Raw genomic sequence first — 27,867 nt, 5'->3', positions numbered from 1 at the left:
CATGGAGCAGGGTTATTTATGAATGCTTCTTTCCTTTGTGTACAGGAGTTGAGGACAGGGGGACTGGTACAATGAAGGAAATCTGCATGTGGCACAGATGCACGCATAGTCTGAGCTAAAGGATGTGCCCTGACTTCATGATTATGGGGCCGTAGCAATTACATAGCTTATTTAATCAAGTAGCATCCACTCTGGTATCTTCATTTTCTTTATTAAAAAAAGAAAAAAGACATCTCTAATTATCAGCTAGACATGTGGAGCTAATTACTGTGACTTTGATGTTCTGTTTTTTGCTTCCTGACTTTTATGTTATCCCTTTAAATGCTTCTGCTCAAAATGCACTTTTTATACATGTGAGGAACTGGGAAACTTTGTAATAGTTAATTGAAAAGGGAAGTAATTTGATTTCCTGTCTATTTGGGTGCACATCCACTGAGACACTCCAGCACAAGGATCCTGAAAATGTAGCAGGATTAACTTGAAGTAATCTTCCTCAACTTTTCCCCTTTTCTTTGCAAGGGGAGGGAGTGTGGGATCAGGATTTCATGAATGGGACTAGAACTCCAGGAGTGTAGAGAGTAGCCTGGCCTCTACTGTGATCTTGGGTAAGTCATTTAGCATCTATCTGGCTTAGTTTCTCTTTTTGGAAAAAAAAAAATTGTAATCTCTTCTTCAGGCAACTGATGTAATACCTAATTTGTGTGTGTAGAAGTGCTTGTAAATCCTTAAATTAAGAAAGGAACAGAAGAATAAGCAACCATTAATTCTAGTCTCACCAGAATAGGTGTGTTAGCTTGCTCCTAGAATTCCCTGAAATGTTGGATTTTCCATATGTTGCAGTTTGATTGAATGGCCAATCCTCCTCTCCTTTCCTTTAGCTTCATTAACCTGTTCTGAAAGAGGAGAACAAAGAATCAATTGAAATATGTAAGACTGGAAAGTTTAACATACTACAGTCTGCAGAATATTTAAAGTGTGGTTCCACTCTGAAGTTGGCAAGCTGAGGCAATACCTATGTGGAGCATTAAAGCCTTTGGATGCTGCATTTTATTCTGTAGAAATAGAATTTGCAAAGCATGATATTCATTGCTTCTCCATGATTTTTGTATGAGATTTGCTCAGCTGACAAATAAAAGGAGGTAAGTGCCCAAATGTCAGCTATGTCAGCTTGTCCTGAGACTCCAAGCATGAGCTGGGTCTATTCTGTGTGTTGACAGCAGGGGTAGAAGTTCTGAAGTTTTGTGTTAATTCCTTTCCCAGAGATTCTCTACCTACCAGTCTTCAAATGCAGTTCCTCTTCTGACTGCCTTCACTGGATCTGTGCAAGGGTAAATGAACATAGGATAGCGAGCAGTTGTGTGGATGAGACATAAGTGGAAGTTGTGTTAAAAATGCCCATTTCTGGTCAGACCAAACAGAAACTGTGCCTTTCCTATTACAATAGAAATATGTCATTTTTATTGTTACGTGCTTCACCCTGCAAGTTTAATGAAAGTGTTGTGCTTCTCCTTTTTCCTGCTCAGTTCAATTTTATTTGAATTTTGTCCCATCCATCTGCAGGGCTGTTGCCTTTGTGTTTTTACTGCTTGTAATTCATAATCCCTCCCAGAGATTTTGCCTGCAAAGAAAGGACCAGACATACCTGCACTGGGGAAATACTGAGTTTCAGTCAGTCTTCCAATGTATTTTCATTGTTCAGCTACTGTTAACTGTAGGCAACAACAGTGGAAGGGACACATTCATAAAAGCTATTAGAATAATTCTCTTATTGCCTTTTCTTTCTTTTCTTCTTAGTTTGTGCAGTTTGGAAATCATTATAAGCCACTCTACATGTTTATATACCTTCACATTCACATTTTTTATTGGATACATAAAACCTTTCTCCCCTATGTGCATGAATCCATAAAAGCAGCATAAGGAGTGGAAAACATGACAGGTCAGGAGAATTTATGCACATAAGAATGCTGCAGCCTGGGAAAGGGAAAGAATATACAAATATTTCTTTGTCAATACATTCCGCCTCTTCAGTGATCTTGAGTATAGCACACACAAGAATTCGGTGACAGCTGCTTGTCCCCCGTCATTCTTAAATAGTCAACCCCATCCTCTGCCACATGGTGTGTTTACCTTGGCTGCCTACCCACCTCTTCAATATTATTAGTGGTGTGATAATTTCTGAAAACATTTCGATCAAAGGCAGGATCCAGTGTTATTGAAACATGTTTTGACATCCATAGCCAGGTCAGGCAAAAACATTTATTTTTTCCTTGAAAATAATATGGAACTCTTTTTTTTTTTTCTGATTGACGATAGCTTACAAGACACTTGTCAGTGGCTCAATAGCATTGCATTTTACTGAAAACCTGACATCACCTATTGCCAAATGTGGGATTTTCAGCAGATCACAAACACTTTTAAATCAAAAACTCATTTCTTTAGTGGTAAAAAGAAAAAAATAAAAAATAGAACATCTGTGTTGCTCGTGATTGTTTGAACCTTATTGCAGGCAGTTACAGGTTACAGCAATTGAGAGGGGTACTGTTTAGTATTGAACCATTTCAAAATTACATACTGTAGAAGACATCAATACCACAGAGGATTTTGTTTACAGTGGTGGAAGAAATTGTGTTTATAATCTCAGATAAAGAAGGAGGTGAGCTGGGAAGTTAGATGTCCATCATTTCAGATTCCAGCTCTTGCCACTGAGGAGTTCTCTGGTAGGAAATATTGGATTAATCACTTTGCCCATCACTAGGCTGGCTCATGGCTGTTCAGCAGTGTAGAAAAATGGTACTTTGTGACCTTGAAGAAGAGGCAAAGGTTAATTTTCAGAGCATGACAGTAGCCTAAAACCAGGTTTGGATGTTCTACAGTTTCCTCCTGCAGTCTTATTCAGTGTCCATTGGTCTTAAAAAATTAGCCAGTCAGCCTTAGTGCATTGAAATCTTTTTACCATTGACAAAACAAGAACAGCAACTATTGCCTATATGTCTTTGAAATACTCCTGCAGTCCTCCCAAGGAGATAGTCACATTCAACATTTCATTATTGCTGATTTAAATTCTGTGCAAATATGCCTCAGTGTTCAAAAATAAACATCTTTGATAGATTTAGGCTTGGTTACCTTGAGTGACATAGTGAAACAAGATCCACATATTTGTGAAAATGCTGTGACTATGCTACATGTCCTGGGGGGTAAATCCCTTCCTTAAAATTCTAATTGTTCTTCTGGTATGGGACTGTACAAAGAACAATAGCTTATCTTCTGATGGAAAAAACCAGCTTTTATATAAAATAATGTCCCAGAAGTTGAATACAGAACCCAGCACAAGCCCTTTGGCGAGAACTCACGTGTTCTTGTATTCTTCCTTAAGGAAGTCAGGTTTTCTGGTTTCAATACTTTCTCTTTCCAAATTTCCAGACTCAATACATTTATGGTTCTGAATATTCCAGATCATCTGGAATGGGTTTAAAGAAAAGATTGGGAAATGGAGCAGATTAAGACAAGCAATCTCTTATCCCACAGAACAACCTCTCAGCATTCTCTGTTTCTGAAGCCATTCAACACACAAAGAATTCCATCAATTTAACTATTTTCAGCCTAACACAGATGAAGAAGTTGTAATGTTGTGAAGTCCTCGGCAGGCAGATTTTAATAGTTCCAAGAATGGTTCATATCAATATAAGCAACATAAATAAAATCTGGTTGGTTTTGCTTACCTATTAAAAAAAAAGAAATTAGGCACACAATGTGTGCATATGTATGTGTGTGTGTGTGCATGTATTTTGAAATTATTAATGCTTTTGATAAATTGTCTAAAATAAAGTATCTTAGTGGGTTTAGATTTTACATAAATAAACTCAAATTTTTAGGTAGACAAGTTTTAAAGTAAGACAGATGCAAACTCTTAAAGAGTGCCCAAACCATTTAAAAACTTTTTTGTTTCCTCCATGTTGCTTTTCTATGTCTCTGCTTTTTACAGTATCTTAAATGCAGAAGGTACTTTTTTTTTGCAGTAAACTTTGCTGAATAAAGACATTATCTTCTTGGAAAATTTTAATTGAAAGATGGGTCAATCATAAGTTTTTCAAATGATTCATTCAAGCTTTGGTCTATTGTCAGATGTGGTTTGGAAAATTCCCACCTTTGCTTATGATATATTTCTGAACCAGAGGCAACCAACCAAACAGCATAGGAAATTCAAATTAACTACAGTATTAATTTCATGCTTCTGAGAGACAGCTGGAGATTGGAAAGAAGAAAATTTGTTTTTAATGTTGCATCTATTATTGTTCTATCAAATATTTTGGTTTCAAGGGGAGGAATGGAAAGAGGAACACATTTCTTTGCACTTGAGCTCTGTAATATTTGCTCTCCCTTTCATTAAATACCAGTGAAGGTGGAATTAAGGAGACAAGTATAAACACTATGCTGTGTGTATATGATGCAGATTTGCTGAGAGAACTGCTGAGTAGTCACTCCCTTACTAGCATTGGCCAAGGTGGTACTGGCTGCAGGAGTATGGAACATGGTTTTTGCCATATAAGCCCCATCTCTCCCTTCCTATACCATTTCTCATTTTGTCTGGGATGGGTCTGCCTCAGGTCATTACTCATTGTGGGAGGAGCTGCCTTGCAATCCAGACCCCCACTCTGTATTTGGATTTTCATTGTGTGAGAGAACAGAGAGGAAAAAATACATGTTCATGTTCGGCCCATGTTGATTGATTGTTCCTTAGCTATGAAACAATTTTCTGTACCAATTATGTCTTTGCAGATGACAGAAGCCATTTAGTCTAATGACCATAATAATTAATTTTCATTATAAATCAGATTAGTTAATGATGCTGAAGTCTGTGTTCTTCGCGGAACTAAAGCACAGCATCTTACGTGAGCTCTCAGAACATATAATTTGCTATATAAGGCACCGCTTCAGAGATTTTTGGTTCAGTAAGAGTATCACTGACTGGCTTTGACCTCCAGGACTCAGTGGGAACACCTACTATCCCACAGTCAGGTCCTTGCTAATAGCTTCCCATTTCCAGCCATGGGCTCAAAGCACCCAAGACTAAATATTCATCAATTTTATAGCATATTCATAGACAAAATTACTTAAGCCATTGTTTTTTTCTCCTTCACTGTAAAAAGTTATGACAGAGCAAACAGTATTCTGGGGACAAGGTGGTGCTTTTTTTGTATTATTTCCAGAATAATATTCTTGCTGAATTTTTCTAAACTTTTTGTCCTGTGGTCACTTTAATACACATAAAGACCATCTGCAAAATATCTAAGTGCGTAGTGAGCAAATAATCAAGACTTAGAATAAGTTACATTTGTATTTTTACCATTTAGTCTTTTGCAGAAGACAACCTATGAACTTTCTTCAGAAACTTCACAGGCTTCTTGAATGAAGAAAGGTAAGAGGCATCCTCTACAACAATTTTACAGAAAAGCTATATTTATTATTTCAGGCCAGAAAACTACAAAACTAGTCAAATACCTCACTGATGTATTCAATTTTCCCCATTCTTAAAGTCTGTGTGTTGAGATGAATTAACTGTTTTTATTGATGGTAAGTATGCAATAAAGAGTGTGGATAATCACTGTGCCGCTTGTGGCTTTTGATGGTTTTAATTTAGGATATTAAACTGTCCATTATTTTTGGTGTGAAATGGGCCACCATCTCATGTAGTGTTGTTCTCTAACCGAATGCTTCTAGTCATGCAAAGCATTGTCAAAGCATAGCTTAACAAACTACAATTGGTGACGAATATACAGTGAATTATTTGGTTTGCACGTAAGTGCAGAGGAAACAAAGCCTTGTACACGTAGCCAAAGCCAGTGCACTGGCCTTGCCTTTCTGGTGGGCTCAATGAACACGCTTTGGGATGATATTCTGTTCACTGGCTTCACCAAAGGAATTGCACTGGGTCAAAATAAAGCAAAATTAAACAAAAGCAAAAGACTTAGAAAGGAGAGAGAGGAAACAGAAAGTGAGGATTTGTAAGACAGTTAAAAGCACTTCATTGGTAGACTGACATTTTTGACTACATGTTACCAGAAAGGTAAATAAAGAGAGGAAGAAGTAGATACCCAAACTGGAAAACTAGACGAGGAAGAATAAGAAAGCGGAGCAGGGTTTGCATAGACAGTATGAAGAGGACTTAAGAATCATTTTTACTGGAGAGGATGCAGCTATTCAAGGTATAGAGATGACCTGACAAATCTGTGTCTGACCAAGGAAAGCTGGAAAGCATTATTTCATTAAATTGTGTCTCATTTCTATTCTTGTCATTAGCACATAACCGATTAAAATAATGTTATATGAGCTGGCACAACCTTGTCAGTTCCTCTTTGTACAATACCGTTAAATGTGGTGCTCTTCTCCAGCAATAACCTATTCACATCCAACTCCTAGGTTAATTTATAGACTTAATTTTTAATCCATGTATTCCATTAAAATAGAATTTGTTAAAAGAACATCACTGTCAGGATGGTGGTGTATTTCCTATGTTACAGCACTGCACTTAGACTCTGAAAATATTGGACTACTTAAGTGCCCTATTGTCTCAGATATCTTAAAAAATGGAGAAGAGTTAAAATAATACCACACTGCTGATCTGTAAAGGTCGATGGTACTGTGTCATGGGCAAGCTGCAGGGAATGCAAACATCTTCCAGCTTGGGCACAAAGTGACTGCAGCACTGCTGGCTCAGCTGCCAGAGAGCTCTTGCCTCTCCTGGGGCAACAGGAGCAGCACTTGCTGCAGCGGGAAGGGAGCAGAGGCTCCCGCAGGTGCAGCCAGCCCTGGGGACTGGGCAGGTATGCGTCTGCTCAGGCAATCTGGAAAACTTCCTCTTACATTTTAACTAAACACATTTTTATATTAAAAAAATTGGTTTCAAGTTGTTAATTTTAGCCCTCAAATATTTTGCTGGCCTGCAGTTGGGAAGTGGTTTCTTAATTAAAATTTAAAAAAATAAAGTGAGGAATGTAAGGACATAAAGTGAACTTGCTTGATTTTACCAATGTTTAGTTTCTAATACAGAAAAGGCCCTGTCATAACTACAAAAGAAGATGCAGCTTTTGAGAGATCTACTTTTAAATTTGTGTCTAAAGGAACTTTAAGTTTATTCTATAATACCTATGTTCTAAATAAAGGACTTCTGGAGGGGGTGGGGTGGAATAACTGAATTCAGAGTGCACATTTTCACTGTAGGGGACAAGCAAAACCAGTAAAGCCCACTTTTATTTCTTCCATTTCAAAACTCTGAGTCTCGTTTCTATGTCTATTTGCTTCAAATACAAACTAAGGAGTTTTCAGTTTCCTTTCCCTTTCTTCAGTAAGAAGTCAAATGTATTTTTTGGGTTTTTTTAAGAAAAAAATGCAGTTGTTCTGTGTAAGAGAAAGTTTACACAGTGTTTGCAAATAGGAAGAAGGTCCTCAATTCTGACCACTGTAAAATCAAAGGGAGGCTGAACCTCATGTCAGTTCATTTCATATTTTGCATTTGTTCCATCTCTGGCCATTGAAGGGGTGAAATATTCCCTCTTCCCCCAGGATTTCCCCCTCTCTGTTGCTCTCACTGAGGAATGCTGTAGCCACTCAAACATCCTTTGCTGTGCTTTGGAAATGAGGCATACAGAAAAAGGATGTTTTAACTGCAAAGGTTGATTCAAATTCTACAGGAACAAGTGACATCTTGATCTCTCTGTAGCTTAGTTACCTCATCTGTAAAGTACTCTTTTATATTAACTTTATACCACAGCCATTGCTACTGGAACTGAATGTCTGCCAACTGTACATTAAGTTATATGACTATGCATCATTCAAATTATTTGGTTCTTTCATCCTTTTCTTATAGGAGAACATGTGCACACAGTTTGGGGATTTGGGGTTGCCATTTGCCAAAGTTTCTAGTTGGCCTGTCTGATTTCAGTCTTGCTATTGCTATTAGCACTGCCAGGCCTGCTCAGATGGATCTGCAACACAAAGCACCCGATGCATGTTCAGAGATGGCCCCATCACCTGGGTTTAATCAGGTTTTTAAGAGGTGGGTTTTTTCAGATAAATATCTCTTTATATTTATGTTACAGAAGGCAGGACAAAGAACTGAGGGTTATGTTTGAAACAGGAGGTGATTAGATTTGTCATGGTCTTTACTGGAGGATTTTATTTTTTTTAAATTTAAATTTAAATTTTTTTTTTTCAATAGTGGACCATTTCTGTCCCCAGAAAGTCCTTGCTTAACAAAAGAATTGTGTTGTCCTTTAGGGAAAGAACTGTGTTTCTCCAGGGAGCAGGGAGTGAAGATCTTGACCACGCTTCACATCTTTATGGTTTGGAGAGTAATTCTGAGCTGCTGGGCTCAGCCAATTGCATGCCCAGACTGACCTCAAGGCAATGCTGCATTGATAACATCCATTAGTGACTGTAGGAGGTCCAGACACTGAAAAAAAAATCTAAGATGGACAGATATATTTTTACTTGAAGGGAGTCTCCAAATACAAGCAACCTGTGATCAAACCATGCAGCACAAGTTTGATGAAGTACCAGGAGACGGAGGTGAATTAGGAGTGAGGTGACAGCCAGAATAGCTTTGCTTTTACTCATGTGTGTTTCAACATTAATGTTATTTTAAAACACACACACACACACACACACATACACACACTCTCTCTCTCTCTCTCTCTCTCTCACACGCACACAACTCTTGCTGAATAAAAAACTCTAGGCATTACTCCAGACCATTACACCACAGTCTACTCTCAGGCAAAATTGCCAATTTCTGCAATGCGTGCTTTTATGGAGCTGAGTTTTAATACTGAGCTGCTACACAGTATCTCTTTTTTGGTTTTTCTTCTGTAACGGAACATCCTTATTTGCCTATCTGGCATAACTATTGTGAGTTATATTTACTGACTGGAAACTTGGCAAGTCCAGTATTTGTTCTTGGTAACAAGATACTACCCACAGTTTTTACTTACCGGGCTCTGCAGCAGCCAGGTGGAACATACATCATTAGTTTACTGAATAATGAATATACTTTAAATCATGATTCAAAAATGCTCAGTTACAGTATATTAAATTAGTAAAAAAAAAAAAAATTAATGTAAAACTGGCTTTCCATAGTAGAATTAGCAAAATCAAAATAGGCTTTTTATCAGCTTTATTGAAACTAATTCAACTTTCCAAGAACTAAAAATTGGTTTCCTGTCTTGACTGTTTTGGAATTACTTACTGTCATCTGTTTCAGACGTTAAAGGATATGATTTAATATCAGCAATAAGGCCTCTGTTCCTACTTTGGCAGGTGTTAATTATTTAAACACTACTCATTTAAATTTGTTTCCAATCACTCTTTTGAGTGATTTGCTTCACATGTTTCTTCATGAGTATGTTCTGCACACACAAATAAAATAAGGGGAAAGTCCCCCAATCAGTAGCTCAATTTCTTCTCTTTTCAGCCTATCTTTAGATAAGGAGGTAGAAACAGAGGGATATTTCATGGGTGATGGTTTTCAGTGATGGAACATAATATATAATACATCATTTTTATCTCCTTTGTAATAATAAAAAGTTGTTCTCTTAGGGACAGTGCTGTGGTTTCTGCATGCTAATGGCTGTAGTCTGTGTGAATGAATTGTAAAATGGGTCACAGTTCCTGAAGCATTCATGGAGGCTGGAACAATATAGACAGACTTCTTGGGGAAAAACATGGGGAAAGAAATCTCTAAAATAACTACAGTCATTCCTCTACACCTACAATTCCACCAGTTTACTTGCAGTGACAAAAACAGTTGTAAGAATATTGTCTGGTTCTATACAGCTACTTATTCATAAGATGAGAAATGTCTCTCTTGCTGTATATGCCTGAATTATCATTTACAATCATGTTAGAGTCATCCTACTTTTTTACTTAACATTTGCCTCACTTTACAGCACAGCACTAGAGAGAAAGGAACTCTTAACTCGGTACAACAGACCTCTGTCTGGTGTGAAGTGAAACTCTCATTCTGCGACAGATAGCTTGTAATTTAATACATAATTCTTGTCAGTAGAATAACATAAGGGAAAGCTAGACCAGAGGGAAAGACAGCCATAAGAGAGGGAATTTTATGCACCACTGGGAAATGAGAAGCTGACAACTATAGGTATTTCAGTTCTACAAGGCAAGTCATTTCATCCTGGTAATAAATGGAAAAGGTGGGTGTTTGTTTAGATTTAGGCCACTTGGTAATGATTTTAACACTCAGCTAAGCCTCTTGCCAAGACAAGCACTCCAAGGCCAAAATCTGTAATGAACTCTCATCTTCTCAATTATAGATTCAGCCTCGACCAAAGTGATATCCAATATTCCCCTCCCCGCTCCACAAGTGCAGAGGTGTGCTGATGGACGTGCAAGCAGCCAGGTTCTGCATGGCTCCTGCAGTTCCCCAGGACCCCACAGCCCACCCAGCTGCCAGGCTGGGGCACCAGCACCCGCCACCTCCTGTCTTCCCTTCTCCTTACACCCCCCCCATTTTCTGTTTCACGGAAAGAGTGAGTGCAGAGAGAGAGAATTAGTGCCAGTGATGCTGGGAGGAGGAGAAGGAGAGGATGAGGGGACTGTCCTCCCTCCACCTCCAGGATCCTCCCAGCTCCTTCCAGTGGGTGGGAACTGAATCAATGGAACCAACTTGTGATTGTGTTGGCAGGTCTCTGCTGGCTGGCTGAGCGCACCATGGCTTCCGAAGCACTAGGACAGTGGGCAGGGGATACATGGCTCTGCAGCACTCTGCTGCTCTTAGTCCGTGTCCATCTCCTTCTTGCTGCTACTTCAAGGGATCTCTAGTATATCCTCCTCACTTGCTCTTGTCACCAAGCTCACTCTTTCTGATGCTTGTCCAGCAAAAAAACACAGAAGGTAATTTTCTTTCTAAGGACTTATATTTCGTAATTTATGCTCCTGGCCTCATTCCCTAGCTTGTTTTCTTCTGCCTTTTCTCATTCCTTTGCTTGTTTTTCCTTGTATGTTTTTCATACATCATAGTATATTTGTCTTTTTATCCATATTGAAATGAAGGCATCCTGACCCCACCTGCCTACTGGCTGGCACAACTCTGTCTTTGTTCTATCTTATGACTCCATAAACAATCACTTGCCTCATGCCAGCTCCCACTAACCCTACACTCACCAAAGACCTCATAAAACTGTGGTACATGTTTAAAAGATGGAGACAATAATATTCAAAAATATTTTTTGTTTGGATAAATGTATATGTATCTACATTGGGGATAAAAATGTACCCATAATTGTGGGGTTTAAAGAGTAGAAGAAACTGATGCATTTTTTGCAGGGTGATCTGCTTTGTGCAAAGAGGCACAGCCAGGGGATATACTGCTGCTGTGGAGGCTTGCTTTTTCCAGCAACTTGTTGTGGTCTGCTGCTGAGCTAAATGGATCACTAACTCCTCTTCTGTAGACTTTTCAGCTCATTGTCCACCTTCTTGACAAAAGGTGAGGAGTAAAGAGAAGGATTACAAGATATGTAGGAGAGAGCCAATTATTTGCCATTCAGAGGGAGCAAAAGAATGTCTTTCCACTATGGAGGCAGAGACTGTGGTTAATTCAGAAAATAACAGTGGAAAATAATAAATAAATGAGGAAATCAAAGCCAAAAAACCACAACCCCAGACTAGGTCTGTGTTATTCAGAAGTTCTGACTTTTGCTCAGAACAATGAATCTGTTTCAGCAAGAAAGCCTTCCTTAGTTCTTTGTGCTTCCTTAAATAGTAAAACCTCCCTTTACATGGTTTTGTGTTCTTAATTTATACTGTGTTACATTTTTTTTACTTTTTTTTTTTTTTCTGTTCAGCAGCTGGCAGGGGGTGATAGAATTTTAGAGGGTAGGTGCCATATACAATACATAACACAGTCAGTCTAGTCCTCCCATTGTCAGTCATGGGTACTCAGGATTTATATCTCTACTGATGAGTTCAGTGTGACTACTGAGCAACTAAGAACCAGAATTTTGGTCTCCTGTTCATTAAAAAATTGTAAAATATGTTGGGCAAAAGCCTAGATGAAAAATTGAAAGAATTATTATTATAACTTTTACTCATATTCTCAGATTAAATATGGTTTTAGTTCCTGTTTCTTCCAGCAACTTGCTTGTATACAGCAATCTTGGCAGAAGGCATTAAATCATATGTAGGCTAATTACTTAATGTTTCTGAATTGCTTTGAACATGAAGTGTGTGCCAGGTATTACTAATACTATGTGAGACAACATTATGATAAGCTAGGGGTTTCATCTTCAGTTTCTTTTGTCAATCAGTAATATTTAAGCTTTGGTGCTACATATAGATTGAACGTATAATTATTTGAATTCACAGCAGATTGAATTCCATTCCCTCCCTTCACTGTAAAAGGAGAGAGGCATAATGTGTAAAGAAAGCAACATTCAGAGAGAAGAACATTCTTACCATGACCCAGGACCAAAAGGGATGGGACCCCTAAGCCCAGGGAAGAGTAGTGCAGTCCTCTAAGCAGAAAATAAATTAGTCTGTTTTAGAAAAATCTGTATAATTATAATAAATTATAATATGTTTTATTGATGTTCTAGGAATATCAAGTTCTCCTCTTAGCGAGCTGACCAACAATTTGATTATTGTCATTGCTTGGAAGTTGCATTTTTGTTTTATGTAAGCTCAAGTTCTGAATGTTGTGTTTTCAGAAGTAAAATTAAATTTACCTAGTTACTTCCCTTGTCTAATTAATTCTGTGTATTACTTAAAAAATACTTTGAAGACTCCTAGATGTGAATCACCAACGTCTGCATTTCGGAAAAGAATTTTAATTTTCTGGGCAATCAAGTATCCTCAGTAATAGAGACAGCAATTTTCCATTCCAAAACAATACATGACATTGATATGACTTACAGCTTAATTACAGATGGAACCTGTTAAAATGATTTGCCTTTTTCACATAATTTACAGGTTAATCAACAACTGCTAGCAGTAGACCTATACTTGTCTATGGATTTTCAACTCCTAATGTCTTGGGTGAGTTTAGGAACTTCTGTGGCTCTTTGGAGATGCATAAGATGGTTTTGTTGTGGCAGTGGTCAGACTGCTGTAATGATATGTCCCATTTATTTAGTAGTAGGAAATCGAAGTGGTCATTCTAATTCCATTGAAGCTGCTTTGAGGCTTGGATTGTTTCCATTTCAGTAGTGTACATTTTATAATCTAAATAAATATGATTTCTCTTTTTACTCCCAGGCCTTACACCTTTCATGTGACAAACCTGTCTACGTATCTGCAGACTGCAGAGTGAGGGCATTTCCTGGTAGGCTGGAATTCAGGGTACACACATTCTGTCCAAAGGTATTGGTTGCACATTCTGATGGTCTGCTTCACAAAATAAAATTGGTTTGGTTTTTTTCCAAGCAAACCATATTTTTAATCAGTCATGTTTTCTTTCCATGAAAACATTGACTTTTTGTCATAATTAAGGAAAATAACTCTCTGAAAAACTTTTTGAAAAACTATTAATTTTTTTCCAAATATTTTCATAGGCATGGTCCTTCCTTTTTGATCAATATTAATATTAAGCTTAATGTCTAGTTTCAGGAGACCAAAAGCAAGAGCATGTGTCTAGCAGACTAATAGTGTCTGTGCAAGTACAACCACTTCCCTACTCAGGCTCGGAAAACGAAGGCCTACATGTTTTCTGCATCTCACACAAAGAGTGACTAAAGGACTTAAAAAGAAATGTAGGTTGACCAAGTGTATTGAAACAAAAATATAAATGTGAAACCCCAACACATCATAAATAAAATGAAATGTATCCAAACCCAATTAAAATGCAAATCATGAATTAAAAAAAAATCCACAACAAAACCATAACACAAACCCCCCACATTTATCTTGTTAACTTGAGACCCAGCTTGGGCAAAGTAGTTTCTTTTCCTTTGGTTTCCATGAACACAAGATTTTATGAGTACTGATATTGAATTACTACATATTATCTGAAAGTACAACATATCTGTCTGGGCAGTCAGTAAGATGTCATTCATTATTGTTTCACCTTGGGGACTGGATATTCAGTCTGAAAAAATAAACACTCAATGTGTGCTCCATCTCTGTGACAGGGCATTCTGTCACACCTTCCTTTCTGATATACAGCTCCTACCTGATACCAGATAATGGAAACCCTATCAGATTCACCTGTGTTGTAACTTAGTCCTAAAATACCCAAAATATTTAATTCCCTGGAGCTGCTCATTAAAAAGAAAAAGATTAAAAGCATGTTTTTCTGTTAAGTATTGATATGTGAAGTGCAGCTCCTATTTTGAAAGCTCAGTAAATGTTTAATGTCACTTTTGTCTGATCTTGTGTGTTTATAAATTGAGTTCTGTTGATTCATTTCCTCTGGCAGCACTGCAAAGTTTTGCTACCAATGGGATGAAAGAGGTCAAATTTTAGTTCCTTGGCAATTTCCCTTCTTGCCTATCACTTTCACAGGCTTTTACAATGTCATGAATCTCCCATGTTTTAACTGACTTCCTGCTTATGTATGAAGAGATTCAGCCAGCTTTCAAAGCTTTACTGATTGGTTCATGTTAGGAAGGTGTTTCCAGAACAGCAGCTACAGCTGAAAAGGTAACATCACCTTTCTTCTTATCCCTGCTGTTGGAGAGCAGGTAGTCCAGACCGCAAGAAATCTCTTTTTCCCTTGCTTGTTTGAGAATGATACATGTTGGCTGCCCTGCACGGCACACTGCTGGAGAAGAGGAAATATTTACCTAAGGAGAACAAAGACATACACCTGGTCTTTACTTTCAGCCCTATGAAAGAGTCCATGGAAAAGTAATGGAGATGCAGCTGAGCTGCCTGCAGCCTTGCCGTTCCCCATCCCAGAAATGACAGACGAGGCCAGTCTCTTGCCTGCACGGCAGTCGAGTCCTAAAACCAAACAACATGAAACATGGCAGAGATCTTGTCCAGAAAACCCTGCCTTGCATATACAGTCATTTAGCCATAAAATGCCCTTAATATTTATGGGAGAATTTGCATTATACTTTAAACACACTGGTGGTCTTAGTTTGAAGTTGGACTCACACCCGAAGAAGCATTTAGGTTCTGAACTTCTTGGCAGGTTCTTTGCTTGGTCACATCAATCCTCCCTCCCATACCATTCTTCTCCACTCGGGTACCACCAACATGGATAAATACTGTGCCCAGGAAAGAGATTCATAAAAGAAAACTCACAAAAGTAAAAGGTCAAAACTCCAGGGCTGAGACAAATAGAGAAGAAGAACTTAATCCAATGTGATTGGCTAAGCATTAATGGAATTTAGATAGACTTTTTAGAGAAGTTAATTGAATTGCATAAAATATAAGTGGCTGTGCCCTTAAAAAATATTTTAATTTTTTTTATTTTTTATTTTTTTAGACATACTAACATGCCAAATTACTGAGCCAAATAAAGTGAATGATCTAAAAACAAGGTGAAAATGCTTACTATTTCCCCAATCAGGTATTGCTTCACACTATCCAGGCAATTAAGGTTAGAAGTCCTAAAAAAGACTCTGTTATCAGTGTATTTGGGGGTGGGAAATGTGGCAATAAAATTAACTAAATGGTTCAGGCTGTTTTTCCTTCAAATCTAGTACAAAATGCAGAAATTTTCCGTGAAGGTTTTTTTAATTAAGCAGAGGAAGTCCTCAAAAAACAGGTCTGTATTTTAGATTTTGTGCTACTAAACAGGACGAGAATCACCGTGTTTGTACACAAACCTCAATGTGATTTGTAGTGCGAGAAACTCCACATGAAAATGCCTTGCATTAAAAGTCCTATTAAATTAGCTATTAATTTAATGCAGCAAATTAAAAGCTACTATAAGCAGGTAGAAAACCCCAATGGCACTGCATCGTGTGTGCTTTACTTCAGCCTAATACACTGTCTGAAAATTTTAGACTGAGTTACTAGCAACAAATTTTTGAGATTTTGAAGCAGTTGAAGCCAGTTGCCTGACACAAGGAAAAGACAGACACTGGAGTAGAAGGGCTTTTGGAATATAAACACAGAAAGGAGGCTAATAAAGTATTGTAACTGGTTTGTTTAGTGAGTGAGCAAAAGCAGGGATGGCGTGAGAGAATGAAAAGCACATCTTGCTCTTGCTTTTTGCTTCTCTCTATGACTGAAAAAGACATGAACATATTGATCAAAATAAGGTGAGAGAGTACATTAAGGTAAGTTAACCCAAAGTTCAAAATACAGCCTTGGCCATTTTTCTTTGAATTATGCTGAATATGCTCAAATACTTAATATTTGATCTTGGACTTATATTTCAGGTGAGGGCAGCATAAACACGAATTTAAACTAATATCTTCTCTTGACATACTCTGACAGAGGCTGACCTCCCTTCCAAACAGTGTTTTGAAGGGCACCTTTCTGCAAAAGGAGAAAAAAAGTGGTGCAGGATCATTAAATTCCAAATGTAACTTATCTTATTTACATATACGCAGTAGTTCTGGGAGAAGAGAAGTTACACTGTATGGGGGCAAATGCCTCTTCGAGGGCAACCTGCACAAGATAGCTTAAGAGCCAAAACCTTGCCAGAGTATCCCACACTGCCTTCATTGCTGACCCTGCAAATAACACCAAGGACTGAATTTCAAATAGAAAGTCATAACTGTAACACAGAATATTTGCTTGCACCCCTAGGAGATCATGCCACTTGGTGATATTATTGTTAAGTATCTTCATGCAGCACTTCAGTTTGCAACATTCCTCTGAATTTCCAGAAAATGTTTTCACTAGAATATTAAAGAAAAAATGAACAAAAGAGGGACATAAATGCCTTGTGTAAAGTTTTTGCACTCTTTTTTCCAGTTAGATTTCAGGAGCTTTATAAGAAGAAATAAGCAGTAAAGAAATGTTTGGTGAAAAGAAATTGCAGTGTACTGGAAGGAAGGATGTGGTTAAAGCAAATGCCTAGAAGGCAGCAGATAACAATTTTGTTCCCAGATCTGACACAAATGCTCTTTTTGACCTTTCACCAAAGTATTTCCTTGCTTTGGAAGTAGTTTCTCTGTAAAAAGGGGGTGATAACAGTGCTTAACTATTTTTTCTGACAGAGGAACAGGGAAGTTTTTATTTATGCTTGTTGCAAGATTTGAGAACCTGAGAATAATTAAAACTGGATCAGTTTAGACATGCAGGTTTAAGTCTTTCCTTCAAATAAAACATTTAACTTATAGTACTAGGTTTATTTTATGCTAATTATATGTATTATTAAAAAAAAAAAAAAAAATCCTCATCCGATGAGGATTTGCTCAGTCCTGCAAATAATTAGCTAACTTCATTACTTGAAAATTCAATTTTCTTTTCATACAGTTAACCAAAAAAAAAAAAAAAAAAGAAAGAAAAAAGAGTAATAATTCTTGTATATGACCAAGAAATCTAATTTCTGATAGAAGATTTTAGCACTAATAGTGTGATCCTGATGGGTTGTTAGAGAGAATTAGAGAAAAACAAAGACACTTTTTGCACCTTCTAAAATAACTTAGAGGAATGCTTTGATTGTTTTTTAGAATTAAGCCCACATAAAAAGTGGCATTTCCCTGTTTCTTTTCCAATGAGTTCTGGAGTGGAGAAATCCCCTGGGCAAGACTTTCAACTTGCTTTCCTTCTATTGTGGAGCAGAGAAGCATTGCTGAGGCCTGCAGAGTCTTCCTGCTTGTTTGAAGAAGGAGGAGACTATTTTCTACTGTGATTCAGCACCCACTGGATAAACTATCTCACCTCTTTCTGGCTTTTTAATATGGGAGGTTTTAGCCCTTATCCTTGTAACCGTGTCCCAAACAGGTCACAGGCTTAGGAGCCTGGCCCAGCAATACCCACCCTTAACTGAAGCAATGTTTACACGTAATACCATTTAAATTATGAAATGTTGGTTGTGGAAACAATAGACATATTCAATCACCATATCCCAGGACAAATGAGAGAAATATTCCAGAGCTCCTATCAGAGCTTAATAGGTATAATTTTGCTTGCGATATGGTAATACACAGCAGCTTTCCCTGGACGGCTGTGTAAAACAAAGAAGTGGTTGTCAGCCTTTCAGAATCAGATGTTAATGATATTTCATGTCTTTGTTGAGTCTGTGGAAAGCAGCTACTGCACCTAAAGGGGAAATGACTTCCATACCAACCTCCCCCAGCCAAAGTCGTTCAGATTGGGAAAACTGGACGAAGTCCATATTTATACTTCAGAAAGAGGTGTAAAAGAAGATTTCAAGACAGTATTGACTGAGCTGTCTCCCAGTCTCTTTACCCAAAGTTATATCTTATCATTGTGATGAAAGTTTTTAGTTCAATGTATTACAGTCTCTTTTCCCCCCTCCCTTCTTTTCCTTTTTTTTTTTTTTTCAAACATATATGAGGAAAGAATGTAATGTAAGCAAAACTCCAATGTGTTTCTGGCAAATGAGGAGTGTTTTCTACATCTCATATATTTTTGGAAGCATTTGAATCCAGAAGTAATACATCTTCCAAATCGGGAAGAAGGCTTTTTATTAGACTGATGCCTGCACACAGCAGAAAAGGGCTGTCTGCCCCAGCACTGCAGCAAGCTTTGTCTGAGCTAGTCCAGAAGATTGGAACCAGTCAAAAGAAGGGTTTCTGTAGCTTTATTGCTGCAACTTCATTTTGCTCCACTACTGTATGTCTTTGCTTCTGCAAACTTTCTTTCATTTGTTTTAAGAAGAGGTCTTAATTCCAATGCAAAATCCATCCAGAAAGGAGGGCCCCTCAGCACTGTATTCCAGCTGGTGGGGATTAGCTCAGTCCTTTTACCGGATACGTATCATTTTAATCTTAAGCCTTTAGACACTGTACAACATACTATTAAGTCTGTTACCAAATAAAACACTAAAAGGCTGATTCACTAAGGGTTACACACCCTTTGCAGGGAAAAAGCTAACATTTACAAAGGGATAACTGCCAAAAATCACTTAAATTTCATGTCTTTCCTATTTATTAAATCCCACATACACCATGTGTACAGTAACTTCCTGGGGATATGCCCCCGGGAGAAGTACAAGTCAAAATAAAGGAGCAACTGCTCCCCTGAAACATGTCCCTGGTTCTAAAGGATGATTTACATTGGTTCACATCAGAAAATCTGAAAAATTAAATTTATGTTATTCAAGAATAAAATGAAACCTTCCAGAAAGTGTGAATCATGTACTCAACCATGATAACGAGTAATACATTTCCTACAGGAATTAGTGGTTAGGGTATGAACCCAGGACATTAACAGAGTAAGGGAGTCATTTGCTAATGATCTTGTGCCAGCAACTTTGACTGCAGTTTGTGACTTGGGTGCTTAAACTGCAGCAATATTGCAGTGCTTGGTTATTTAGGGAAATGTGGGGGACAGAGTCATTGGACCTTGAACCACTCACTTGTACTGTTAATAGCAAATGCAGATGCCTGACTTTGCTCCCTGTGGAGCTTCTTAAACCCTGCTTTATCTGTCTGTCTGGGGTGAGACAAAAAAAATCTCTGATATTTATAACGTGCTTTGGATAAAGGGAGTGATCTAAATGCAAACTGTGATAGCCAGTGTTTATTGGCTAGCCTGTTGTTCTGACACAGGCTCAGAAGCATCTCACCACAGTATTTCAGCCAGTCATTTGAAGTTAATCACTATAGTTCCTGGTACTAAATTAATGCCTATGCTTATGGTACCATCTCAGGGCATGAAGATCATCTCAGGAGGTCATTAGGTGTGGCTCTGACAACAACACTGTGAATGAAACTGCACTGATAGTCTCTGCCCTGCCATTTGGGTAATACAGATGATTTAAGTTTTCTTCCAGGGGATTGGGTTGTTATTGTTGTTTTCAGTAAGAAATAACTCATCTGTTTTGGAAAACATTGTTTAATGTATAATGGAATATTCCACTAGCACTGACAGGCAGAGCTGCGCCACGCCAGCCAGCCAGTCCCGGGAGTGGCTGCAAATCAGGGAGCAGGCACCCCACTGAGGCTGTGTTCTGTGCCCCCCTCATTGTTATTTTCTACAGAAAAAACCCTGTTCTAGGACATGTTGGTTAGAAAAATTAAAAACCTGAATGTATGCTATGATCGAGTTTTTCGTTAGAGGATAAACCAGCATGGAATAATACTGTATAGAATTTGCAAAGCCTTTTTATATTCAAGATATTTGAGTAAGATAAATGGTAAAATCACCATATTCATTAAGCCCTGGGATAAAGTACCATTAGTCCTGCTGTGCAGATGTAGAAGTTGAACTAGAGGCAAAGATTTTTGTCTGGGAACTGAGGTAAAGATTTTTGTCTGGGAATTGAGGTAAAGATTTTTGTCTCAGACAGGTTTATAATTCAAAGTTTTTATTCAGTAGCCCTATGCTTAGACCATGCAATTCTCCCTAGCTCCATTTTATTGCAAGGATCTTGGTGTCTTCATTAAAGACCTAGTTTGAGGGTTCATATGATTTTTGTTAAAACGTCAGTGTTCATATATCAAAGAAAAATGTTTCAAGGCCATATATTGTGGGAGAAATCTGGAAATAAAAAGTATCAGTCATACGTAGCCTGAAGGCTCCAAGGACCACTAGACAATGTAAAAGCAATCAAAACCAAAATGTGCTTGTTTATGCAACAGTCATGATTTTAAAGAGAATTTTGTGATTTTTAAGGGATCCAACTCATGATTTTTCAGTACTTGGCCCTGGCAATACTGCTAGCCTGCAGTGGAGGATTTACATCTGATGACCAAGTTCCCCTGTCCGCTTCACATACAGTCAGTTTATTTTGGAGGATCATCAGACACAAACTCTGTTACATGTTAACAGCATTGCCAAGCTCAAGGATTCAAAAAATCATGAGCTAGTTTATTCTACATGGCAAAGGGATTAGTGAGAGAAAATGCAACAACAACAACAGCCCAACAAATGCTCTTAATATTTGCTCCGTTGTCTCCTCTCTGTGAGGCCTTCAGCAGTTCCGTGGTTCAGTACCACCACCAGAACCACCCTATTTATCTTTAGGGATGACGGGGATTTCTAACATTTAATGAAAAAAATATGGGTCCTGCTCTGTAGTATCCATAATCTGTTTTCAGGAGGAATGCAGTGGGAGACTTTTCCAGACCAAACTGGTCTGATCAGCCTTTGTTGCTGCGGAAATTGGAGGGGAAGCACCTGGGACCCCCATCCGTGCATTTACATTTGCAGAGCACCATCAGGGGGAGCTCTGTCACAGACTTAGCGCCAGTGCTCCACAGCTGCCTCACCTGAAAAAACACCTCCACCTCCACCTCTTCCTATGAGCAGTAAACAAATGCATCGAGAACATTATGGTACTTCCACCATTTCATCATCACTACCATTGAGACTGGCAGACAGTGTAGAGGTGAAAATTTCCATATAGAGCAATGAAGAACAGAATGATCAGTGTCAAAGTAAATGGGGTCAATCACATGGAGTTTCAGATCGAAGCTGCTGCGATTACTTGTGTGATTCTGCTGCTTTCTTTGATAGTCCCATTCAATTGCAGAGTCTTGCTGCAAGTTTTTGTGACCCTTAAATGAGGTACCATCTTGAGGAAACCTTTGCCTTATCACCAAAATCTGTTTCTATAGAGGTCCTGCCTTGATTTTCTCAAGGATCCATCCATTCAGCTAAAGCCCCTCTGCTCTGAAATGTCTTCTATTGAATCCTATTATGTGAGAGAATGGGCCAAGGAATTGCACCAAATGTGAATGTGATACATTGTGTGATCTAGGATGCAGTATGGTACACCAGTCACAGAGACAGCACTCAGATACTTTTTTTTCATATAAGAAGGAATATTCTTATTTTTAGAAAGTTAGAGTGGGATTTTTTTGATTTCTGTGAAGTAGAGAACTTAAAGACGGTGACTTGAGCTCTCCATGACCTGAAAATTTTCAATAAAGACTGAGGCATAGCGTGTTTCTGAAGTAAGATACAATGACAGATAACAATAAAATAGAGGGTTAGGATGATCTCCATTTCATCTATACGCAGGAATAAATCCCACATAGCTATGCAAGATGCTATGAGTAATGGAAAATGTTGAGTTTTTCTTAAGGATAACTAGGGAGTAATTAGTTAAGGAAAAGAAAACTTTACCCTAAAACCCAAACAACAGTTTGGCACAGTAAACCCAAATTCGTTGCTAAGACTAATTCTGTTTAAGCTAAAAATTGCTTTCATTTTGAACTTGTCCTATTATTCTTATAGTTGAGAATATGGGAGAACCTAGGAATTAACTCTTCATACATTTTGTTCATGCTGATTGAGGCACTTCTTAAATGCTTTTAAAGATTTGCAGAAAACTTCCTGTATTGCTCAAATTATGCTGTGAGTGAAGCCTGATGAATTCATTCCCAAAGAAATAGATTCAAGTCATTGCTGTTCTATTGCCAGCATCTGTAAAACTGCCTGGCAAAAAGCATGGAAACAGTTCATGCAACATTGCTCTGGCCATTTGTACAACAATATCCGCATTTAAAATAGTAACCTTATTTTCCTTTGTAACAGGACAAAGTAGAGGGAATAAAATTACAATTGCATGAATATTACCAGAACACCTTCTGAGAAACATATTTTTACCATGGTGAGGCTTTAAGGGTTTGGATGGTCTCCTCTGTATTGATCCCAGGACATCAAGGTCCCACGTGAAAAAGGAGTTTCCATGAGACTTTACAAGAAGACGGTTACTAGAACCTTTTGTTTCTGTCCTTTCCAAAATGTAAAAAGCAGCACAATCATTCTTCCTGGTCTTTTTGCTGGGATGTGAACTTATTCCCAATGCATAACTGCTTCAAAATGCTGATGTCTCTTCTTCTTTCTCTCCAGCCCATCACTACCTTCAGCACACTTTTTGAAAGACTAGATCATGACGTCCTTGTGGCAGGGAATCTCTTTTCTCCATTTGTATTTCAGCTGCTAAGAGAGCCCATGGATGCCACACAAAAGTGATGATGAATATTACAAGTCTACTAAAGTACTTTTTACATTGTGAAGGAAATGACATTTGCCTGCTTCTAATAAAACTTGAACCATTTATGGCAGCGTTAAATATGTTGCATTCCACCTACAGGAGAACTGTGGCAGGAAGCATCTCCAGCCCAGCAGAAGTCCTGGTATTTCTCTCTTGAACTTTCTCTTCCCCTCATGCCGACAGTCGGGTACAATAAAACTGTTGCAAAACTGTGAAGTCACAATAAACCAACCCAAACTACCAGAGCAAACAGATTTCTATTCCAGTGAGGCCAGGACTCTCTACAGCCCCAAGGATGGGACTGACTGCATTGAATGGCGTAGGAATTGGATCCTGACTGCAGCTCTGATGCATACAATCATGTTCTTACATTAAATGTGCTGAAAGCAGTCACTTCTTGGTACTTCGAACAGTAGTGTTTCAAGGCTACACCAAAGTCCAATGCCTTTATTTCTTCTGGACTAGAGGATATTGTCAGATGATCAAGCACTCCTTAGAATGTTAGCTGCATTTGTCGACACAGAAATCCTCAAGACTAGGATATCTGAAATATTTGTCAAGTTATTTGTAAGATTTCAGGGCATGGGGGCTGGCAGTATGCTTAAAAGTAGAGCAGAAAGCAGTGCCTTGCTGCATCTTACCTATGTGGAGGAGTGTGTCGATTTATCCAGAAAAATTTTAGTATGCAACTATTTGGTTTTGTGCAATGCAGATTATCCTGGAGAGGCAACATCCAGACTGTTATGCATAACCTAGCATGCTCAAGACCTTACTTGCCTACTTTACTTTGAGGTTAACGTAAGCATCAGAATAGATCAGAAGATGTTCCTGAATTCAAAAGTATACGGGACCTGAAAGGGAGCCAATCCTGATTCTTCTTGAAAGACATGAGGACCTCTTTGAAAACCATGGGAGCTTGACTTGCAGACTTGTCTGGAATGGTTTTGGAGTCCATTCCTCACCACAACTGAAATAATCAGAAAGGACAGCAAAATAGGTGAGCAGAGTTCACTGCCATTGAACAGTTTTCTTTCCTACTGTTGGAACCATGAACCGTCAGAGAAGACAGAGGGAGTGACAGAGAGAACTGACGCAGTGAGCAAGTCTTAGGACACATGGCCTTCCTATGTCACTGACACAGACTGCTGAGCAGAAGCACACCAAAAAGTATTAAACAGGCAGTAGCTTACATGCTGACCCAGAAGCTAGAAGATATGAGAGAAGGATGTGATGATGGAAATTTCAGGGGCTGTGGTTAAGAGGTGAAAGTGACTCAAGCTGAATTAGGATGTGCAGTAAGAGACTTGAATACAGTAACCTCTTGAGATCTCCATCATTGACTGCTGTCAGTAAAGAATTTGTGGCCAGCAGAACTGGGAGAGCATTTTGGAAGGTGCATGATGCTCCTGCCAGATCTATTCCCTCAAAAATTGACCTCAGGGAGTATCTGCCTTAGGTCTTGCAAGGTAGGTATGACCATCTGCGAAAAAGGTCTGTAACAAAATTCAGTAGCTATTAGTTGCAACAAAAAAGTAAAATAACTTCCATGCTTTCTGCCTCTGTCCAAAATACACTTGAGAGTTTTGAATGACGTTTTCTATTCCACTTCCAGATTCTTCTAGGAAGACCTCTGAACTGCTTGATTATAATTGATTTGTTCCTTATACACCCTGTGGTAAAGGGTTTCTTGGCTAAACGATCTCTATGTTAATAGGGATCCCTGTTCCTCCAATTTTATCCCTGTTCCTCCAACTTTTTCCTTCTGCTGTCTGTTGCTAATCAAAAATCTTGAATCCATGTTGATTTAGCTCTGCTTATGAAAAAGAAATGGAATATTTTGAAGGTAAAATAAAAAAAAAATGAGACATGGCAAGTGGAATCTCAGATTATTCATATCTTAATCACCAATACAACCTTGGCAAACAGAACTTCAGAAAAACATAGAAAATGGATTCAGGCTAGAATTTAACCTAGCTGCTGGTACAGGGTAAATTGAAGCCAATGAAAGACACGGAAAGAGAAAAATTATTATGACAAACTTTCTTCTTTGAGGAATGAGAGATGAACAAATACTACAAAAAATGTGTGGTCAAGGTTGACCAAGAAGTGAAGTACTTACTTTGAGGGAAAAAAGTACATCAGCAGAATTCCTACAGAACTCTTTACTAAAATTGCTGTGATGTCAACACCACCCACCTTCCCCTGGGAGATTTCCACTCCACAGAATGGGCTGGAAGGTCCTTTTATATGTGTCCTTGCACTATTTACAATGAATCTGGTTTCTGTTGTATAAAGACCACAATATTTATTTCAAAAATGAACCAGCCTTTGAGGTAGTTATGGGAGCAATTCTGCAAAACTACTTCAGAGGAGATACATTGATGCTCTTGGAAAGATCCTTTCTGGAGGTTTTGGAAATATGGTCAGTGTTTCTATGAACATAAGCAATTAATTCATTGAAAGCAGTGGCTAAACATCTTTATTTTTGTGGAATTTGACATAGGATTTTTGTGGGATTCATAGCTGGTCTAAATCTCACTGCATGCAAATGGATTTCTTTTGCATATGATTTGCAAATAGCTTAACTGCTATGTGCAGACATGCTTAAAAATTCACTACGACTAACATTCCTTCTAGAAAGTAAAAATCCCAAACAATTTCAACCACAGTTGTCTCATCAGCATTAGTTTAAAATTCAGAACTTTGTACAGACAGCAGAAAAACTCTTTCTAGGCATATTTTTGCAGACATAAATTTACAACTTCTCTAACAATTCAAAGGCTTTCATTAATTTCAAATATTTTTTTAGAAAATGTTCATCAAATTATGTGGAACAATATTGGTGAAAATTTGAAGACTTTCAATCTGATACATAAGTAACATTTATTTTAATCTTTCCGATTGAATTTTAAAGAATTAGAATTTTCAGAAAATGCTTGCCAAGCTCTGAATATATTTTGCAGTTATTAATTCGATGAGTAAATTTGCTTGTTTTATTTGAGAAAATAAAAATACAAAACCTGGTCTTACTTTCACAGAACTCCTTCTAATTTCTAAAATTATACTGTTCATTGATATGCTTTTAAAGACAGTTACAGTTGTAATAAATATAATGAAACTTACCGGCAACCTTCTGTTATGTCAGTAAAAATACATGTTCTTTGACCAAACCACCAGTCCCATTAATTTTTAAATTCAAATGTCAAATTAAGAGTGTATTGTGGGCTGGGAATAATATGTTTTTCATGTAAAGATTATTTTTATACCACAATGTTTACTGCTTGAATAAAACAACCCAAAAACATTTCACAAAATGCAATTTCAAAGTTTTGTCTTCTTTATTCCTTGTGTGTGAAGTAAAAAGCCTGTATGCTTTTTCACTCCACTATGCCCTCAGTAGGGGTAAATAAATAAAGAAAACTTTGAATGCCAGCGAACCTTCAGGAGAGACAGCTGTTGTATTCCATTTATTGGTAGGTGCAGGCAGTGGGATCCTAAATTTTACAGTTGTTTGACATGTGATTTGTATGTGGCTGTCCTCTGTCTTTCAGAGACGAGAATTCTTTGTCAGGGGGGAATAATTTGTCAGGGGAGAGAGATGTCAAACATGGCTTTCTGTGTCATCATCATCAGACAGGTTTGATGTGTTATTGATTGAATTTATACGGGATTTGCTGGGAAGAGAAGGATCTACTCTGCTATTCACCTGCCAAAGGCACAACAGCAGATGATCTCAGGTTGTGTAAGTCATGATTGGCAGAAACTAACTTTCCTTAGTTCTTGGACTTTTGCAGGCATGTTTCTAACTTGTGGCAGAAAATGACCAGGGCCATGCAATACCTAGGACCCTGCTCATACTCAGACATACTATCATGAAAAATACTCCTAAAAATGCACTGGCATGAAATCTAAGACAAATGTCTGGAGGTAGATGGATAGAGGTATTGATAAAGGTAGACTGCTAGAAGCCACATCTGGAATGATTTTGACATTGCTTTAATTTCCTGCCCTGGCCTAAATAGTCTCTCATTTTCCTTTCTCTTCTTCTTTTGTCCCAAATATCTCATGTACATGGATTTTACATCAATGTAATTGGCTTTGGTGGCCTAAGCTCCCTGGTGGCTGTAAATTTTGCTCAAGATTTATGAGGTTGCAACTAAGATTAGAAACTGGATTTGAGAACAGCATATATCACGCAGAGATATGAATGGATTAATTTCTCAAGAAAATTAGATGGGTGAATTGAAAATGTTTTCTTCTGCTATAGTAATAGAGAAAGGGGGTTGGTATACTCAGTCAAAATTATGGCCTCTGAATCAAATCTTTAATATATTTTTCAATACATGATAATTTTATCTGTCATCACTATCAAATAGCTGTAATGTTATTCACTTAACATCATTCAAGAAACAACTTAACTAATGTCTCTGACAGAGAATTCATCTTCTGTTATTTCTCCAGCTGTATTTTCCTTCTTACAATCCCCAAAATGACTCTAGGACTGACTCCTCCTCCTAAATTACAATATCCAAACAATTTAAATTAGTATGTCATGAGATTGGAGTCGTTTTGTGTTCGACCTAATTATTAAAATTACTTTCTGAGAACTAATGGCATAATTACTCTTATAATTAGTAAAATAAAGAACCTGTAACTGCTTAGACTGGGAGCAGCTGATATGATCAAGCTTTAAATTGAAAAAATCCAAAATTTTCTTGCCTGTCATCTGTAGCTCAGTACATTTCAAAGGGAAGGCTGATACATGCCTGCAATGACTATGTTTAAACAACTAAATCTTGTCTCCACCTTAGCATTTGATTCAT

At 37.9% G+C, this 27,867-nt stretch overlaps 1 long non-coding RNA gene across 2 annotated transcripts; it reads left to right on the top strand.

The window, feature by feature from the left end:
• The first annotated feature begins 436 nt into the window (after positions 1-436).
• Positions 437-26,330, top strand: LOC109145334. 2 transcript variants are annotated; one of them, XR_002046665.2, is made up of 4 exons: positions 437-605; positions 5,352-5,416; positions 7,958-8,053; positions 8,275-9,527. It is a non-coding gene; the product is annotated as an uncharacterized LOC109145334 (long non-coding RNA). The 2 variants fall into 2 exon arrangements; XR_002046664.3 differs by lacking the exons at positions 7,958-8,053; positions 8,275-9,527 and adding an exon at positions 22,900-26,330.
• Positions 26,331-27,867: the final 1,537 nt, after the last annotated feature.

This window comes from Corvus cornix, chromosome 2 (assembly GCF_000738735.6).
Source record: "Corvus cornix cornix isolate S_Up_H32 chromosome 2, ASM73873v5, whole genome shotgun sequence".
Classification (NCBI taxonomy): Eukaryota; Metazoa; Chordata; class Aves; order Passeriformes; family Corvidae; genus Corvus; species Corvus cornix.
This window is presented reverse-complemented; position numbering and strand designations above follow the sequence as displayed.